Source organism: Lithobates pipiens, unplaced genomic scaffold (genome assembly GCF_037356315.1).
Source record: "Lithobates pipiens isolate NorthernLeopardFrog02 unplaced genomic scaffold, aLitPip1_a1.2 Scaffold_23, whole genome shotgun sequence".
NCBI classification, from domain to species: Eukaryota; Metazoa; Chordata; class Amphibia; order Anura; family Ranidae; genus Lithobates; species Lithobates pipiens.
In genome coordinates, this window is record NW_027507785.1 from 106,868,927 (window position 1) to 106,888,593 (window position 19,667).

The window sequence follows — 19,667 nt, forward strand, 5'->3', positions numbered from 1 at the left end:
CCTGGTGGAAACCCAGCGTTCCCTGCTAGCAGCAGACAGCATGAGGCAGCGGAGCAAGATGGCAGAGGTTGAATGTCTACCCCCAATCCTGACTTGGTTGCCTAAATAGAAGGAGCGGGTTTCAGAAACCATGATTTAGACCGAGACAGAAGTACAATTAAATCACACTTGTTTATTAAATAAAAATAAAAAGGTAAATAGAAAAAGCGTAGTCAACGCATAGCCAGAGTCCAGTAACCAGATAGAGCAGTCAGCCAGGCCAGAGTTCAATAACCAGATCGGGTAATCAGCCAGGCCAGAAGTCAGGGATCCAAGTAGAGCAACAGCAAACAGGATAAGGAGCCAGAAGGGATGTCAGCAAGCCAGTCTTTAAACAGAACCGCAGGAGATGGTTTCTTGTGACGTGACCAAGGCGAAGGCAGAGGTGAAGTGATCTGGACAGCTTTAAGTAGGCAGGTCAGACGAACATGATCAGGAACATCTGGCTTAAGGGGAAACTGTCTATGGAACTTGCGGAGGAGGACAGGGGCATGTACGTCCGAGGATGAAACCCAGGAGCGTTCCTCCGGACCGTACCCCTTCCAATGCACCAGGTACTGGAAGTTACGAATAATCTTCCAATAGTAGTTGGCAAAAACCCAGGAAATGCTGCAGATGACGTAAACCCACGGGTCGAGGCCACTGTAGGACTGCCGAAAGTTTCTCTGGGTCCATCGAAAAACCAGCAGTGGAAATGACATAGCCCAGGAATGTAACCTGTTCATGATAGAACTCGCACTTCTCCAGTTTACAATAGAGATTGTTCTCTCTTAGTTTCTGAAGCACATGACAGACATCTGTTTGGTGGCTCTCCAGGGACTTGGAAAATATGAGGATATCATCGAGATAAACCACCACACATAACTGCAACAAATCTCGGAGGACATTGTTAATAAATTCCTGGAAAACTGCCGGGGCGTTACAAAGGCCAAAAGGAATTACCAGGTATTCATAATGGCCTGTTCTGGTATTAAACGCAGTTTTCCACTCGTTGCCCTCCTTAATGCGCATGAGATTGTATGCCCCTCTCAAGTCAAGCTTCATGAAAACCGTTGCTCCCTTGAGACGGTCAAATAATTCTGTAATCAATGGAATCGGGTAGGCATTCTTAATCGTGACACGATTGAGACCCCTATAATCTATACAAGGTCTCAGTTCACCGCTCTTCTTCTTCACAAAGAAGAAACCAGCACCAGCAGGAGACGAGGATTTGCGGATGAAACCTCGAGAAAGTGCATCAGCAACATACTTCACCATGGCCTTATCCTCCAATACCGACAAAGGGTAAACCCGGCCATGAGGAGGTATGGCACCAGGTTGAAAGTCAATTGCACAATCATAAGACCAGTGTGGAGGCAAACTACCGGCTTGACCTTTATCAAAGACATCGCTAAAATCGCGGTACTCCTACGGCAGGGAGGGGAGAGAAGAGGTGCACAGGACCTTGGATACCTTCAAGAAGCATGTCTCACTGCATTGTGGTGACCAGGAGAGAACCTCAGCACGGAGCCAATCAAAAGAAGGGTTGTGCCTCTTTAACCAAAGATAACCAATAACCAGCGGAAACCTGGGTGAGGAAATAACTTGGAATTGGATTATCTCATGGTGAAGAGCCCCTACGGACATGGACAACGGAACCGTCTCATCAGTCACATGGGCAGGCTGTAAAGGTCTCCCGTCAAGAGCCTCAATGGCAAGTTGAGTGTCACGCAGCTGCAGCGGAATCGAGTGCTGCGAAACAAATGCAGCATCAATGAACAGGCCTGCAGCCCCAGAGTCGATTAGAGACTGTATCTCGATGAACGACTCAGCCCAAGAAAGGGTTACCAAAACCAGGGGCTTATCTTTCTGGATAACTGGGGATGAAACAACCCCACCTAAGGTCTGTCCATGACAGGACCTCAAGGTTCGGGCGTTCCCTGGACGGGTAGGACAAGACTTCAAAAAGTGACCTGCCTAGCCACAATAAAGGCACAATCTCTCCCTCATCTTAAAGGCTCTCTCATCCGCAGAGAGACGCGTGAAGCCCAGGTGCATGGGTTCATCTTCACTAACCGACTCAGTACCAGGAGGCATGGGAGGCGAGGGAGGCATGGGTGGGACTACAAAGCTCGGAGGCAAACGTACAGGAGGCTTCCGCAAGCACTCCTTAAGAGAAAGTCTTTCTCTGAATCTGGAGTCAATAAGGATGGCAAACGAGATCAAGCTCTCCAGCTCAGTGGGTATATCTCAGGCTGCTATCTCGTCCTTGATGGAATCCAAGAGACCATGAGAAACAGCAGCCAAGAGGGCCTCATTGTTCAAAGCAACCTCTGCTGCCAGAGTACAGAATTCAATGGTGTAGTCGACAACAGTTCTCGTACTCTGTTTGATGGATATGAGGCACTTGGCAGCAGAAGCGGAGCATGCGGGAACGTCAAATACCCATTTAAAGGAGGCCACAAACTGAGGATAACTCAAGACAACAGGATTTTGCGTCTCCCATAGAGGGTTAGCCCAGGCCAAGGCTCTCTCAGAAAGCAAAGATATCATGAAACCTACTTTGCTTCTGTCCGTGGGAAACGCCTGGGGCAGCATCTCGAAGTATATCTCAACCTGATTGAGAAACCCTCTGCATTGAACTGGATCACCCTAAATCACTGGGAAAGCGGAGCAGAACCAGACATACCTCTTATAGAGGTAATACTCGAGGTGGGTGCCTGCACAAAGACTGGAGCAGAAGCAGGGATGGCCTACGACACAGGTTGTACCGGAGCAGCCACCGTGGGGGATTCCAGGTGAGCCGTGCGACTCAGGAACATTTGTAATGCCATGGCAAACTGATCCATGCGGTGATCTTGCTCATCCAATCTGGAAAAAATATTACTAACAAGTGGATTGACTGTATCTTCTTAATTCATGGCCTTCGCCTACTGTCAGAAACCATGACTCAGACCAAGACAGAAGTACAATTAAATCACACTTGTTTATTAAATAAAAATAAAAAGGTAAATAGAAAAAGTGTAGTCAAAGCATAGCCAGAGTCCAGTAACCGGATAGAGCAGTCAGCAGGCCAGAGTTCAATAACCAGATCGGCAATCAGCCAGGCCAGAAGTCAGGGATCCAAGTAGAGCAACAGCAAGAAGGATAAGGAGCCAGAAGGGATGTCAGCAAGCCAGTCTTTAAACAGAACCACAGAAGATGGTTTCTTGTGATGTGACCAAGGCAAAGGCAGAGGTGAAGTGATCTGGACAGCTTTAAGTAGGCAGGTCAGACGAGCATGATCGGGAACAGCTGGTAACTGTGGAGAGAGATGAGAGCTGGCAATTAGCCAACAGCTGAGCACCCAGCCCAGAAAAGGAAGGGCTAAGCCAGCCCTGACAGCGGGCACTGATGGACACTGGTGTCTGGCTGGGATGGAGCGGTTGTGTCTGCTGTGCATGGAGTCCCAGATCCCGACCGTGGTGGTCACTGCCTGGGCCCCGGTGTGGCCATTGTGACGAACCGCTAACCTGGTTTGTAACTCATCCAGCAGGAGCCACAATATTCTATTGTGGACCTGCAAACAGGACTCTGTCATCTGCATCCTCAAATGTCCTAGAAGGCCGGAGAGGGCCTGGAATCACCCTGTAAAGGCGGAATGGAGTCGCAGCCTCTAGGATTGTCAAACAGGCCGGGTCAGGTATCAGGCTGGAAGCGAAGTACAAGGGAGCAGGCAGAAGAGTAGTCACAGACAGGCCAAGGTCAGGTATCGGGCTGGCAGCAAGGTACAAGGGAGCAGGCAGGAGAGTAGTCACAGACAGGCCGGGGTCGGGTGCAGGCAGAGAACAGGTAGGTCACAGACAACCTGGATCTAAATCACAGGTAAGTACTTCGGATCAGTTTCTCAGGCACACAACGCTGTAGAGCAGACAGCGGGGACCGTCTGTGACAGACAGGCTTAAATAGACTGTCTGGCGCCAACAGGGGCGCGCGCGCGTGCTCCGCTTTTAGCCACATCGGTTGTTATCCTTGGAAAGCCGATCGCCCTCTCTAAACAATGGTACTGGGATGATGCCTGCAGCTGCGGGCATCATCCCGGTATAACCCCCGAAAGCTGAGTACGCACATCTGCATACGCTCGGTGAGAATGGGATATATATATATATATATATATATATATATATATATATATATATATATATATATATATATATATACGCGAACATACACTTTTTTCACTATATACATTTCTCATTATTCATTATCATATATGTATATAAGTGGATGTTACATTGCATTTTGGACTTGGCACTTTATATTTTTCAGATAATTTTTAGTCACATGGATTTATTATTCATGCACATGAAAGAGATTTATATACTATGTATATGATCTAGTTTTGTTTGATTGTGCAGAGTTTTATTTATTTTTATTGCATTTTTTGGTGTGGGAACACATGACAACGGCTGCAGCAATTTTTTCTATTATATACTGAATTTGGTTCACAATTTGCATGGTAGCGCGGAAGACTCTGGTATAGTATGTGGATAAGACCAGCTCAAGCAGCTGCAGATGGTGACGCTCTATTTGCGTTTGTGTGGACAAGCTATTCTCAGTCACTACTAGAAGGTGCTGTTGATAGAAAGGTTGCTCCTATGCCCAGTGCTATGCAGTATTCCTTGTCCACATGACAAATGTTGGTGCAAAAGAAAAGAGGTCCCGGGAGCTGCATATCGCCCAAGACCCTCATGTGAGGCCACACTCCCAGTGCATTTTGCCCTGTCCATGGGATTTAGTCATGGGAATCTTGTTGGTGCAGGTGTCAAATTCATATACCCGTTGGCAACCAACGTATGTGGAGGTGCACTAATACTGGAGTGTCCATCCCCATCACATTAGCTGTCACACAGACAATGCAGTGGTCAAGGATGTTTAAAGCTGAGTGGGAAAATCCTGATGGGAGAACAAAATTGAACTTTTTGGCCTAAAAGAAAAATGCTATGTTTTGCTGAAAACTAACACTGCACATCAGCCTGAACACACCATCCCCACCATGAAACATGGTGGTGGCAGCATCATGTTGTGGGGATGCTTTTCTTCAGCAGGGGACAAGGAAGCTGGTCAGAGTTGATGGGAAGATGGATTGAGCCAAATACAGTGCAATCTTAGAAGAAAACCTGTTAGAGTCTGAAAAATACTTGAAACTAGAGGTTCACCCTCCAGCAGGACAACGGCCCTAAACATACAGCCAGAGCTACAATGGAATGTTTTAGATCAAAGCATATTCATGTGTTAGAATGGCCCAGTCAAAGTCCAGACCTAAATCCAATTGAGAATCTGTGGCAAGACTTGAAAATTGCTGTTCACAGATGCTCTCTATCCAACCTGACAGAGCTTGAGCTATTTTGCACAGATGAATGGGCAAAAATGTCACTCTCTAGATGTGCAAAGCTGGTAGAGACATAGCCAAAAAGACTTACAGCTGTAATTGCAGCGAAAGGTCGTTCTACAAAGTATTTGCTCAGGGGGGCTGAATACAAATGCATGCAGCAATTTTCACATATTTATTTGTAAAAAAAAAAAAATATTTAAATCATTTATAATTTTCCTTTCACTTCACAATTATGTGCCACTTTGTGTTGGTCTATCACATAAAATCCATTTATGTTTTTGGTTGTAACATGACAAAATGTGGAAAATTTCAAGGGGTCTGAATACTTCTTCAAGGCACTGTGTTTACTCCGGAGCATCTCTGTATCTCTGATTATCTGGGAATACTCTTGGAGAATTAGATGTTGATATATCAAATGTACTAATGCCTATACTGTTTGGAATGATTTGACCTTGGTTTAGATGTTGGTTTGCTTTTTATTTTTAATTTTTTGTTGTTGTTGTTTTTATTAGATGTTTTTGCTGTTTTTTTTGTTAGAAAAAAATTCTAAAATAAAATCAGAATTAAAATATAATCTATTATGGTTAACTAAGAGGGAAGTTAAAGTTTTAGTTAAACATTTTTTAATTTTATTTTTACAGTTTACACATAGCAACAATTTATGAATGAAGGTTGCAGCCTCCCTAAATAATTGAATGAAGAGCAGGACTTAGCTGTCAAGGTAACCCTGCAGACTACGCTTGGAGAAAGGCTCTATGGAAACCATTCTGCTGTACTCTGTGTATCAAGATCTGCTGTCAGTGCTCTTGATACAGAAACCCTCATCCTCATCACAGTGCCCAAAGTGAGATCCTCACCTGATTATGTGTTAGTCTGATCTAAAGTTAAGTTTAAATAGGGAGTAGGGGTCCCACTGTAACCTGGACAGTAGCTGATAAGTGCTGTGCAACGTCTTCCTTTTTTGCTTCTGCAGGGTTCTCTGGACAGGGTTAAACTGAATATTTATTAATACAGAAGTGCAGCACCCATCTTTAAGGAGACCAATTTGTAATGCTAGATTACAGAGTGTCTCCAGTGTAGGGGGCAGCCATCTTGGCTGAGTCTGGAGAACGGTGATTGGCTAATGCAACAGAGCAAAGGGACAGCAAACTGGACCGCTGGAGAAAGGGGAGCTCTGTTGTGCCACCAGCCTGCTGAATGCAGTAAAGAAGCCACTATAGAGACCACGTACTGCTTCTGCAATCATTTTCCTGTGTTAAACAGCTGAGAGAGAGCTCCACAATTTTGCAGTGAAGGGTGAACAGTGGTGTAGGGCCAGAGCTTGCTGGAGCTGATGCTTTGCTGCCATGAAGAAGAGAGCTAGTAAGAGGCTGCTGCTGCCATCAAACTGTGTGCAATACTACAGACGAGGAGACTGTCCTGGAAGCAAGCAGGTGTGTTGGAAAGAGACTGAGCTGCTGCTGCTGCTAGATGAATGGATCTCTGCCATAGCTGACCACAATTGGGTGAGAACTCATGGAAGCAAAGAGACTGGGAACCTTCTCCCTGAGAGTGTGTGATTTGGTTGCCTGATGAAATTACATTGTACTAGAGAGCACTCCCACCAGTTGAAAGGAAGGAAAAGAGGGACTGTCTTAGTCAGTCTCAGAAAAAGCTCATTAGCAACTTCTATCTGACTTGAACTGGACTTTCACTGAATCAGAGCATGTCCGGCGACCCAGAATGGGTGCCCTGGGGCTGGTAAGAGACTAACATCACACAAGTTAATCTGTTGTCTGCTGAGAAATGTTCTGCTTTCTTCAAGGGCCCCAACTGTGCTGGCCAACAGGCATTTTTTGTCTCTTTCATCAATCACTGGTCAGTCCAATAAAATCGGATCTTTTATAGACAGTTCAGACGGTCTTTATATACCGTTGCTACTTAAATTCAGTGCAATTCTGTTAATTACTGTCAGAATACTACAGGTGTTTAACCATATCTCTAAGTATGTTGTTGTCATATTAATCGATTGTATAAGTACACTTGCTAAACCTTTCTTCTTTTAGGCTATGCTTTGCCTAATAAATTCTTTGAAACACCTCAAGGTGTGTTGGTAAGTGCTGGGTGAGTGAGGCATGTCATCTTCAGATTTGCAGAGAAATCACAAAACAATGCAGCGGCTCCTCTGGGGGTAGCACTATACCACCAATAGTTCCTGAAAGAATATGAGAAACCTTTAGGGGGTTTCTATCTCTAGGCTTTAAGACAATTATTTTCCTGACATTGCACTTGTAAGCAATCACATACATACATAGTTAGGCAGGGTAAAAAAACACAAGTCCATCTAGTTCAACCAATAAATAAATAGAAAACCTTCACATACAGAACCCTTAATCTACAGTGAATCTGGTGGAAGGCAATTAATCCTATAATACATGGTCTAAATTGCACCAGTGGGTGAAAAAAAAAATGCTTCCTAATTTCCCAAAGGAAACTGGTTAGTCCCTAGATCAGCAAAATGAGAATCATAATTTTTTTCCTTAGTATAAAGATCATGATTCTCTCACAATTCTCGGCATAACATCATCTTTCACATTATACAAAAAAAAATTGGGCTAACTTTACTGTTTAATTTTTTTAACTTCATTGAAGTATATTTTTTCCTAAAAAAAAATGCTTTTGAAAGACCGCTGCGCAAATACAGTGTGACATAAAATAATGCAACGAACCTCCAATTTATTCTCTAGGGTCTCTGCTAAAAAAATATATAAATATATATATATATATATATATATATATATATATATATATATATATAATGTTTGGGGGTTCTAAGTAATTTTCTAGCAAAAAAATACAGATGTTAACTTGTAAGCAACAAGTGTCAAAAAGGGTTTAATCTTTAAGTGGTTAAACTGACCTCATTTACAGACATAAGTTCATCCCTTTGAACTAAAAGAACTGAGGTACATTGTTTATCTTTATCGCTGTTGATAAACATTTGCCGGCTGAGGTTTTTTCTTCTTTTGACAGCTCTGAGCGGAGAACGGCTCTGCACTTGTTCACCATGAATCGGGGAAATGCTGCATTAAGATCGTGATGGGGGGTTGAATTGTGAGCACGATTTTTTAACGGTTAATTGTGTAGCCGTAGTATGCAGTTATATTTTGTGCTTTTAGAAATGCTTCCAGCTCTTTTTTTCAAACAATCTACTTAGCTGGCCAGAACTATTTCTTGAGGGAGTCTATTCCACATTTTCACAGCTCTTACTGTAAAGAAACCTTTCTGTATGTGGAGGTTAAAACTCTTTTTCTGCAGACATTAGAAGTACCCCTTGGCCTATGTATTGGCTTAAAGTGAATAACTCTACACCAAGTTTACTATATATAAGCAATTTATGTATTTATACATGTGATCATATTCCCACTCAATCTTAATCTCAAGAGAGAATAAATTTGGTTCTTCTAATCTTTCCTGTTATCTGATCTCCTCCATGCTTCTTATCAGTATGGTTGCTCTTCTCCGCACTCTCTCCAGTTTCCCCGATATCCTTTTTGTGAACTGGTGCCCAAAACTAAACTGCATATTCCAGATGAGATCTTACTAACACTTCTCACAAAAATTTTTTACTTCTGATTTGCATTGCAGTAGGTTGTAAGAGCTAGAATATTATTATGTTTTCTTTTTATTAAGTGGGAGAGGGGCTACTACAACGAATAACCTTTTTACAATTTTGGCAATATTTTCTAAAATGCACAGATTCTTGGCTTGCATTGAAATTAAAATGTCGTGATTCATTTTAGGATTCACTGCCAATGTAATCTAAAAGACCTGAAAAAAAACAAACTCTGCAAGCTGCTCTCTCCAAGCAGTAAAACCAACTAATCACTGATTTTTAGTAGTTGTGAAAAATATTGTTAATGTTCTTTTAATTGAAATCGTCTGTGTTTACCATGTTTTCCTTTTACTTCTCTAGCATGTTCACAGATGTTGTGAACATCATAAATAAATGCATACATCTGCCATGTAATATAATTGCTTAATTTGCTATATTAAACATAAGATCTAGACCCTATGGATAGTGAGAAACAGATCATGCCGCACAGAAGGGATATAATAGAGCACTGACTTTTACATCATTGCAATATAATTCATTTGTCTAACGAATGTCAGCTGCTTTATTTTACAGGAAACAATTAGACAGTTACCTAGGGCTTGGCCTAATTTTACTGCAATAGATAAACCTCCCTGATTATATATTAAATTCTAGTAAGCCCTGGTTCACATTGGTGCGTTTTGACATGTAAAATTGGCGGCAATGGTACCATCTTAATCAGTGTGACGCTGCATTTGCGGCGCCGCACCGATTTCAAAAAGTATTTTCTATACTACTTTTTGCAATTTCAGGGTGCAATTTCCATTGACATCTGTACAGAAACCCGCACAGATGTCTGTAAAATTGCTGCTAAAATCAGGACTGTCGTGCAGGAGTGAAATCGTGCGAGTTGCTTCATTCTCGCAGCTCTGTTTGAACCTGGGCTAAAAGACTATAAAAAAAAAAATTGCAAAATAGGAAAGGAAAATTTCTGCAAATAGAAATAAAAATGAAAGCAGTAAAATGTTTATTCTAGTAAAAAGCTGCTCAGACCTTGACTCTCACACCAATGGAAAACCAAAGTTCAACCCAAGAGTTAGTTAATAAGATTACGGCATTGGCAGGAAAATTATATTAAATGGATTGGCTAAAGCTTATTTTGAAATCGTTTCAAGATTGTATCATTATAATGCATTGTCCAAATTTGTATTTTGAGGAGATTCTGGCATTGTTTGTCTAAACATAAAAAGGTCTTCAGACTTCAGACACTATGGGCCCGGCTTCTACTCTGTGTCTGCTCTGAGCTTCATTGTGTACGACTGGGTCAGGTTAAAGTGGTTTGGTACCTAAAAATGAAAGTACATGTTATTAAAATCAACAGATAGCATACTTACCTAAATGAACCCTGAAAAAAAAAAATATTATTTACTTACCTTTTATTTCTGATGTTTCAGCTGACTTCCGGGTTGTCCTCCCGTGGGAGTAGGCGTGGCTATCGTCCTCGCAATGGTCCCTGGGAAATTTGTAAGCTATTTCCCAAGAATCCATGGGGGACAATGAAATTGCGAAATCTCGCGAGATTTCGTTAGGACGTGGGCAGGCAGCTGTATCTGCCATTACACTGCTCTCACTGAGCATGTGCAAGATGGAGCGGAGCATGCTGGGAGCCAGACGTCATCATATACCAGGAAGTAAATGCCTGTGGGCTTCAGACGCCCACAGTTAAAATGGAAAACGCCAGAGCAGGTTTTTATAGGTCATCCTGAGGAAAAGATTAGTCGCGCCGGGGGTCAAATAAACGCCGGACGTGGATGCCAATCGAAGGTAGCACTCGCCCACCTGTGAGACAGGTAAGAAAAAAAAAAAAAAGAGCGGAATCCCACTTTAAAGCGTAATCAAAGCCGGCCTTAGACAGAGCGATTTTCTTTCCTATTGCCGCTAGTGATAATCGCATGTAAAATCCGATCAATCGATCAACTTGGATACATTCAGCCGGCCCATACATGGTTCAAATCTCCCTGCTGAACCAGCCAAGATTTGAACCATCTATGGCCAGCCTAAGGGCAAAACTTTTTTTTTTTAGATTTGGATAGTGTGATGATGGGGTTGGGGCCTCTGTCAGTTTTTTTTCCCCACCTGACTGTGTCCACATTAGGCACACAGGGAGATATACTCTCTCCAACTGTTCTGATCATCAGTGTCACCAAGATTAAAAGAGGGTAAATCTAAGATTTTTCAGTTTACATCAGAGGGGAAATCTTCCAAAGGGGACACTTTTTTCTGTGGCAACTGTCTATGAGGGGATTACCCCCACATTGGAAAAATATCCTCCCACTTCCTGTTCAGTCTACAGTACAATAAATGAAAAGAAATCTCACTAAAGAGCCACAGGTGGGAAAAAAACAAACAAACCTGGCAGCAATTGTAACCCTCCCCTATAAGACCCCTTTCACATGGATGGACCATCTATCTGTTTTTCTTCCATCCCTCAACGGACGGCAATGCGTTCCTATGAGCAAACGGATGACCATCCGTTACCAACCGTTAACCTCCGCTTCCATTTTTATCCGTTTTTGTAACGTACAAGGCTATGTCCAGATCTGTCAAAACGGATATTAAAGCGGGATTCCAGCGACCAATCTTTTTTTATTATTTTTTTTATTATTTTTCTTTAAGTTCATTTATCAACTGACATCATCCAAATACAATACTCACAGTTTCGCTTTTCAATTGCCCTATAAGTCATACTTCGTCCACCAGAATAAGTTATATAATTGTGTCCTGGCGGTTATCATTTTGCTTGTGGGCAATTGAAGCTCACAAGCATTTCTTTCCAGGAGGCAGTGAATGCTGTGCTCCCAGCATTCACCGCTCGTTCCCGTGCATGCTCATTGATAACAGTGAGCAGCGCCTTCAAATTCCGGGTTGCCATCACAACGTGCGGCGTCGTCAGAAGTTCCCGCCCCGTTGTGGTGGCAACCAAACATACACAGAACAAAGAAGAACGGGAAAAAAAGCTCACCAAGGGAGAGACCAGCATTGAGCGTCCATTGTTCCAAGATCTCTCGAGATTTGTGAATGACGGCGGTCTGCAATGATTCTTGGGAAGCCACACAGTAAGCTCTCAGGAGACATTGTGAGGCCCGGGGAAAGAAGTAAAACACGCATACTCACACAGGAGTCCTGACAGGAAGTGGCCCTAAAAATAAAAATAAAAAGGTAATTACGGCGATATTATTTTTTTTAAGTGACTTACAGTAATAGCATATATGAAGTTAACTGATTGGGGTAAGATAAAGAAAAAAAATTTGGGTGAAACACCGCTTTAATTGACAATATCCGATCAGTTAAGATCCGTTTTGAAGAAATATTTGTATGGGAGGAGCAATGCTTTCTTGGTAATTTCCTTAAAGGCACAGAAACTGCTGTAAACGGATCAAAACGGATACAAAAACGGATGTAAACATGTACATTAACGGATATTAATTAATGGAACGGAAGACAGATGAAGCAACGTATAAGAACTGATACATTTTAAACATGGCTAAACTGACGGTGCCCATGTGAAAGGGGCCTAATACTCAAAAGAAAAAAAATGTTTTTAGCTATATAAGAAGCAGCATCTCCTCCAGGATTCCTCCAGAGCCTGCTAGTGGTTTCTTAAAGAGGTTGTAAACTCTTTAAAGAAAAACAAAAAAAAACTGTAATGCCCCATACATACTATCAGAATTTCTGCCGATTTTTTTTTTTCCTTCAGATTTACCAAAACCATGTAGTGCAGGGGCCTGCCTGCATACAAATTGAAACTCCTAAGGTTTGACCTCATATATGATTTTGGTAAATCTGAAGGAAAAAATTTGCAGAAAATCTGATAGTGTGTATGGGGCTTTAGACAAATGTATAATGCGCTAGTATGCATTGCATACTAGCTCATAATGAAATACTTAACTTAGAACCAAGCCTTCCAGCAGTGCCCGAACACTGATGAGACGGCTGACATTTTCCCCGGAGTTTTCTCCTGTTTGCAGGCTCTGGTGCCGTGAGTGGCCAGAGCCCCGATGACACCATTCCCAAGCATGCACAGGTGAGCCACCCTTTATGGCACAGGGCTTGGAAGGAACGGCACTCGTGTCCGTTCCTTCAGAGCTCATGCGCCAGTGATGTCACTGGCTGCATGTAAAGAAAAACTGTCTTGGCTACAGTCACAGCCTATGTATCAACTATCCAAAGTTAGTGCAGCGTTTTCCTTCGCTGAGCTGTTGTGTTCAGACAAGGGGATGGCCCCCACCCCCCACCAGACCATGCCAATCAGCGATCTCTGCCATTGGCAAAGAGCGCTGATTGGGAGCTGGTCAGCTGCTGGTGTTCCATCATTCTCGTCCAACAGAGGCTGGCCAAACGGCCGGTTTCTGTTGGACAGGGTGCCATACATTCAGGCCGAATGTCAGCTGTTTTTTTTTTTTTAACCGGCTGATGTCTCCCGACATTTGGCCCATGTGTACGGGGCTTAACCAATATTAAGGACATGCTTCCTGCAACTGTCCACTAAGTCTTGTATCAAACATGAGTCTAAACCCACCTGAGCTATCCCGCCAGGAGCGGATAGCAAATTATAGGCAGCAGAGGCATGCCCTGTCCCACAGTCCTATGTATACAAGGGGCATGTATATGAGTGACTTGGGGGTGGGAAATACCTCTGCCACCTATGATTGGTTATCTGATTCCTGGTGTGATAGATCAGGAGGGTTTGGACTTGTGTGTAAACATGCCTGAGCCCATCCCTGCTAATGACCATCAATGAAGTTGAACATTTCTCCACTAACTACCACCAATGTGAGGGGGTCAGCTGTCCCACTGACCATAAATATAAAAGCCCTTATCTGCTGACCACAGATGTAGCGGGTACTCTTCTAATAACCACTAGGGTAAAGAGGGGGACTTCACTACTGACCACCATTGAGGTGTAAATGATCACCTTGTAAAACAATCCATTCAGTTTAAAAAAGAAAAACATTTTTGTATTGATATATAAAAATACGGAGAGAACAGGAGACTTTCTCATACAAGTACATGGTACAGCAGGCACATATCAGGAATATTAAGTGTTGGGATAACAAATGCTTTAAGTGCTTCTATAAAATAACATTTTAACTACCGTAGTTAAGGACCGGAAGGATTTGCCCCCTTAATGACCAGGCCATTTTTTGTGATACGGCACTGCCGTCATTTTAACTGACAATTGCGCAGATGTGCAACGCTGTACCCAAACAAAATTTTTGTCCTTTTTTATCTAAAAATAGAGCTTTCTTTTGTTTTGTGTTTTTTTGGTTTGTTTTTTGCCCTATAAACAAAAAAAATACCGACAATTTTGAAACAAAAATTGTAATTTTTACTTTTTGCTATAATAAATATTCCAATAAAAATAAATGTCTTCATCAGTTTAGGCCAATGTGTATTCTTCTACATATTTTTGGTAAAAAAAAAAACAATACACAATAATAATCGTATATTGATTGGTTTGCGCAAAAGTTATAGCATCTACAAAATAGGGGATAGATTTATGGCATTTTTATTATAATTTTTTTTTTTACTAGTAATGGCGGTGATCAGCAATTTTTGCGGGACTGCGACATTGCAGCAGACAGATCGGACACTTTTGACATTTTTTTGGGGACCAGTGATATTTAGTGCTAAAAATTGCCACTGATTACTGTATAAATTTCACTGGCAGGGAAGGGGGCGATCAAGGGGTTAAGTGTTCCCTAGGAAGGTGTTTCTAACTGTGGGTGCCTACATCCAATCCGATCTGATACACTAAAAACACATGGATGTGTTCCCATTCCATCCAGTGGATTGGATGGAAGTCGATTGTAAACAGATAGGCAGTCCATTTACATTTGACTGCCCATAGAGGAGGACAGGCTGTGTCTGCTCTGCATAAGTGTAGCGGACACAGACCTGTCATCCATCTGCACAGCAGGGATTAGCAGACAAATCCCCTGCTGAGAAAGCGGATCACAGGCAGAGTCCGGTCTATATGAAAGGACCCAGGCATCAACTGAAATTGCAAGATGTAAGAGAAGACATAACATTAACAGATGAGAAAGGATGATTTTTTGGCATGTCTAAAGCCAGCATGTCATACTGTGAAATGACTGAACCAAAACTAACCAAAAACCCTACAAAGGATATGTCTCCTCTACTATGTATGTACAAAACTGATTTATTAACAACAAAAAATTCATAATATATACTAAAATTAAGCATGAAATAAATTAGCTGAGGGGAGAGTGTGTGTACAGTACACAGTAAAAGCCCAAGTGATTTTCTATAGACAAAGAAGAGGAGGAGAGGACAGCTCCAGCAGGGAACTCCAGAAAAGGAGTGTAGCACTGACCCCTGAAGGAGCTGCTGGTTTTTATTGGGCTTACCGTTACCTCAGCTGCTCGCTTCTCCGTCTCAGGGGCCCTGTTGAAAACTGAATCAAAGAACGTTAGCTCCAACACTAAGTCCCTTTTCCAAGATTTATTTGAGATAAACAAATAGTTTTGCAATAGAGGGATAGAGGGTTAAAGGGAGTTCTGGTACCTGGTAATTGCGGGTTAGAGGTATTTTCTTGATCTAGAGGACAAACAGCTTCCACAGGCTGGATCTAGCGATCACTGGATAGGCCTCTCTCACTGACCTAGCAGCCGGTGGGATGCTCAAAGTCTCTGCCACAGACTTGTCAATTTAATCAAACTTCTTGAGAAATTAAAGAGTTGTCACACAGTACCAGTTTCCTTCAGCCGACCCGGCGATACTGAGGGATGGATGACCCAGGTTGCGTCCTCCAACTGAGTCTTCCAGAGATACCAGCCTTGTTGCTCGGTCCTCTCCTGAAAAAGTCCTCCCCTGGATCCTCCGGTCGCTTGGCTTCTCCCCGCAGGCAAAAAAAAAAAAAACAGGACCACCCCTGGATCAGTAGGCCCCAAGACTTTTGGGCCCACCCTTTCAGTTGCAAAGCCTCGGGCCAGCCGGCCTGAGACACAGGAACAGGCAGCACACACCCCAGGCCAGGAGGACCATGAGGTTGGGATAACAAACCCCGGAAAAGAGGACCCTTCAAAATGGCATCAGTACCTTAAATACCCCCGCCCAGAATGCACAGCGGGTTAATCACTCTCACTGGACTATTTCTGAGTAAAAAGTGTATTCAATGCATCCAGCCTGTTGCATTTCCAAAACTTACCGGTGGTGACAGCGACACCTATGGCCAAGTGGAAACAAGCACAACCCAGCTGAACTGGTACAGAAACCAGAACTTTGAAATAATTAGTCTGAGCCAAACTGCAGCTTCAGACAACTTAAATTTGGAAAAACAATAGCGTATGCTCATTAGGAGCAGGGTGCTACAGGAGGTTCGGGGCCGCTCTGTGCAAAAAACATTCTACAGAACAAATAAGTATGATGATATGACTTGGATGCCGATTTCCTGTGTTCATGGCTGTGTTCAAAAGGAGGAGAAAGTTACAAGTTAGCTATGACTAAGGCTTTGGCTGAAATGTGTTTACATCCTGTCTTTACAGATGCCCATGATTGCTTGCATTTTTGAGAATAAAGTGTTGTTAAAGATCAAATATGGACTCCGATATTTGCAACAATTTATACTGCCAATTACACCAGTGCTGAAGGTTAATATTAATGGTAATGACAACAATGTTGGGGCTTATTTTAATGCCACACTACAAACCATAGACTTTAAAGTGACACCCACATTAATGACCAGGTATTTGACAGGCTCCATGTTATGTGCTGTATTTTTCTTCTTGATACCTTCAAAGTGTCTTCCCTAACTGTACATGCATATCTTGGTGCCTTTTATTTTAAATCTGTTTCTTTTGTGTTTATACCTTCGAATGTCTGTCTCTTGTTCCAACGGTCTGTAACCAATTGTTTGAGTGCTTCTTAGAAATGGGGAGGGGGGTCTTTTTGCTGCTGTGGCTACAAATGGAATGTGTGATTTGTTTTAGGGTGCCGTGAGTGTGATCAGTAGGGTGTCCCCGACACTGTTTTTTGCATTCCTGTTTCAAACTTGAAATAAGGATTCTGATTGTTTGTTGTGGGTAACATAAGTTTTCTCTTTTAGGGATTTTTATTCTTACATCAGCCCTTTTATGTTTTGATTAGGTTTCATGGTGTGTGGAAATATGAGGTAACCACAAGGCCTCTGTAGCTATTTAGTATACCTGAAATATTGACTACTGAAAATAGAAAATGTTCTTCTGAGAAAACCAAAGAACAAAAGCTTGACAGCCAAACATGTTGCTGAAATTAGTCTTGGTGTTGAACTGGCAAAGAAACTGTTCATTGCTTCATCTACCACAAAGTAAGCACCAAATCCTTGGTTCAAAGACCTCACACTGACACCGCCGTGCTGAACACTTCTGTATAATTGCCTACTTACGTTAGTAATGAACCACCCAGAAAGATGTCCTATAAAGAAATGATATTATAGTGTATGTTTAATTCATCCCCCAACTAAAAGTTCAGATGAAGGAAGCCTCCTATGCGAATATATCAGCTAAGGATCATCTTGTGGTCTATGATTTAATTTGGAAAAACTACAAGTAATAATCTCTCTGAACCACATTTTCCAAAATAGCTTGGTTTCATAGTTCCACAACATTTTTAAGTGCAGGAATATACATATGTAATGGACAGATAAAAAGTGTCATCGTAACACTGAACCCAAGGTAGATACAAACACACCAAAATAAACTCAGGTATGGATTCATAGAATGATTAAAGCCCAAGTCTACCCGCAAAATAAAATATAAAACAAGCACAAGGAACATTACTTACCTTCAGTGTAATGGGTCTCTTTGTCTTCTACTTCTAAGATGCCCCCCTTACTCCCATTGCCATAATCTTTAGATGTTGGGGCTGAGGGGGGCATCTTAGTGTTAACAGAACTGAGGAGATGTCATCAAGAGTGCCTGACTATGCCCAATTGTTTGGCGCACCTTCTCCATTCAATTAATCCATTACTACAGCTTCTAAAATAGGAGCTCTGAATGGAGGACATAAAGAAGTAAATAAAAAATACTAACATAGAGCTAGAGTCAGGTGAGTCTTAAAAAGAGCAAAAATAAGAACATAATAAAAAATCAACATAAATAATTAACCCTGTGCAATAAAAAATGTTTTTTAAGGAGTCCGAAGTGTTCACCAAGGAAGGAGTTAACTCGGTGTAGTATGTAATGAGCCATGCTGCACCATCAACCAGCGGGAAAACGGACAACTGCAAAGACAGAGCGCAATGGCTCCTAGTGCAATACTATTCATTGTTTAGAGATAAAAAGTGTCAAAGTAACTCTAAAGTAATAAATGTAAACAATTAATTGTGAACAATTGGTGCGCTACTATCAACCTTAATTAAATACACAGTTCTCCTTAAAATAAATAAATAGGTGCTGTTCTCCTTAACTAAATGAATTCATAAATAAATAAGTGCAATACGTGAATTGCAATACTGCATACGTAAATAAATAATCACAAGTCAATTGTGTTTGTTACAATGTGTTACATGCAATAAAGCACTTCTTAAGAAAGAGAGCCTCGGCTTGCAAAATCTCTGCAAAAAGTTTACATACACATGCCGATCAATTTACTTCAATTGGTGGAAACAACGGAGGTAAAAAAACACACACCCCCTTCAGGTGTCCTATTCACTGCTCAAGAGTCTTGTCTCTCTTTCCTCAGTATCTAATGGTTGGAACTGTTGCCATAGAATACGGATCTTAAAAGAGCAGAAAGAAACAAAACGCTCATCACGCAACACTATATACACCAAACTGTGTAAGTAAGCTCAAAGAATTCACTCACATATACCCAGCTTCAACCAAGCGTATGTTAACAGTCAGGTTCGTAGGCTCATAGCCTTGCCCCTCCTCACTTCACCTCCGTGCCGTTTCAAACACTGGGGTGATGTCACTGCCTCCTCCTCCCAACGCTTTGCGTCACAGGTCATGTGACTTTCTCAAGGGAATCTGGCCTTGTGACGAGCGTGGAGGATATTATAGCCCCATAGTGCATACAGGTTGCCATAGTGACAAAGGATTCACAGTAACATCATTTTGCTACACACTCCGGTTTACTGAGCGCAGTGATTGTTACTAGTACTGGTTTATACATAGAACCTTCAAGAGGAAGTAAACCCTAATGGGTTTACTTCCTCTTTGATTCCCTGCAAAGGTAAAGCATAATGGACTACTATGCAACGCATAGTAGTCCATTATGTGTCACTTACCTGACACAGGAGCCAGCGAAGTCACCGCTGTCCCCTGTAGTTCCGAGCGTCCATCTTCTTGGTGGGTCTCGCTGCTCCGGGCCTCTAGGCTTACCTGTAGGTCAAAGTGGTTTGTAAGGGTTTACAACCACTTTCATGTTCTCATGTTACCTTGTTACAAATGCGTGTGCAAATAGATCTCATATGTAGCAATAGACTGTTACATATATAACAACATTAATAATACTTTAATCACTATAAAATTAAATAAAAAAATGAATGTAAAAGATTAAAAAAAGTTATGCGCATAGTAAAATAAAATAAAAATAAAATGCATAGTTACATAAAATGTACTATATATAACGGACCCTCAATTCAAAAAATCCGATATAAAACAATTCAAATCAAAATCAATGTTTAATCCTGCTGCC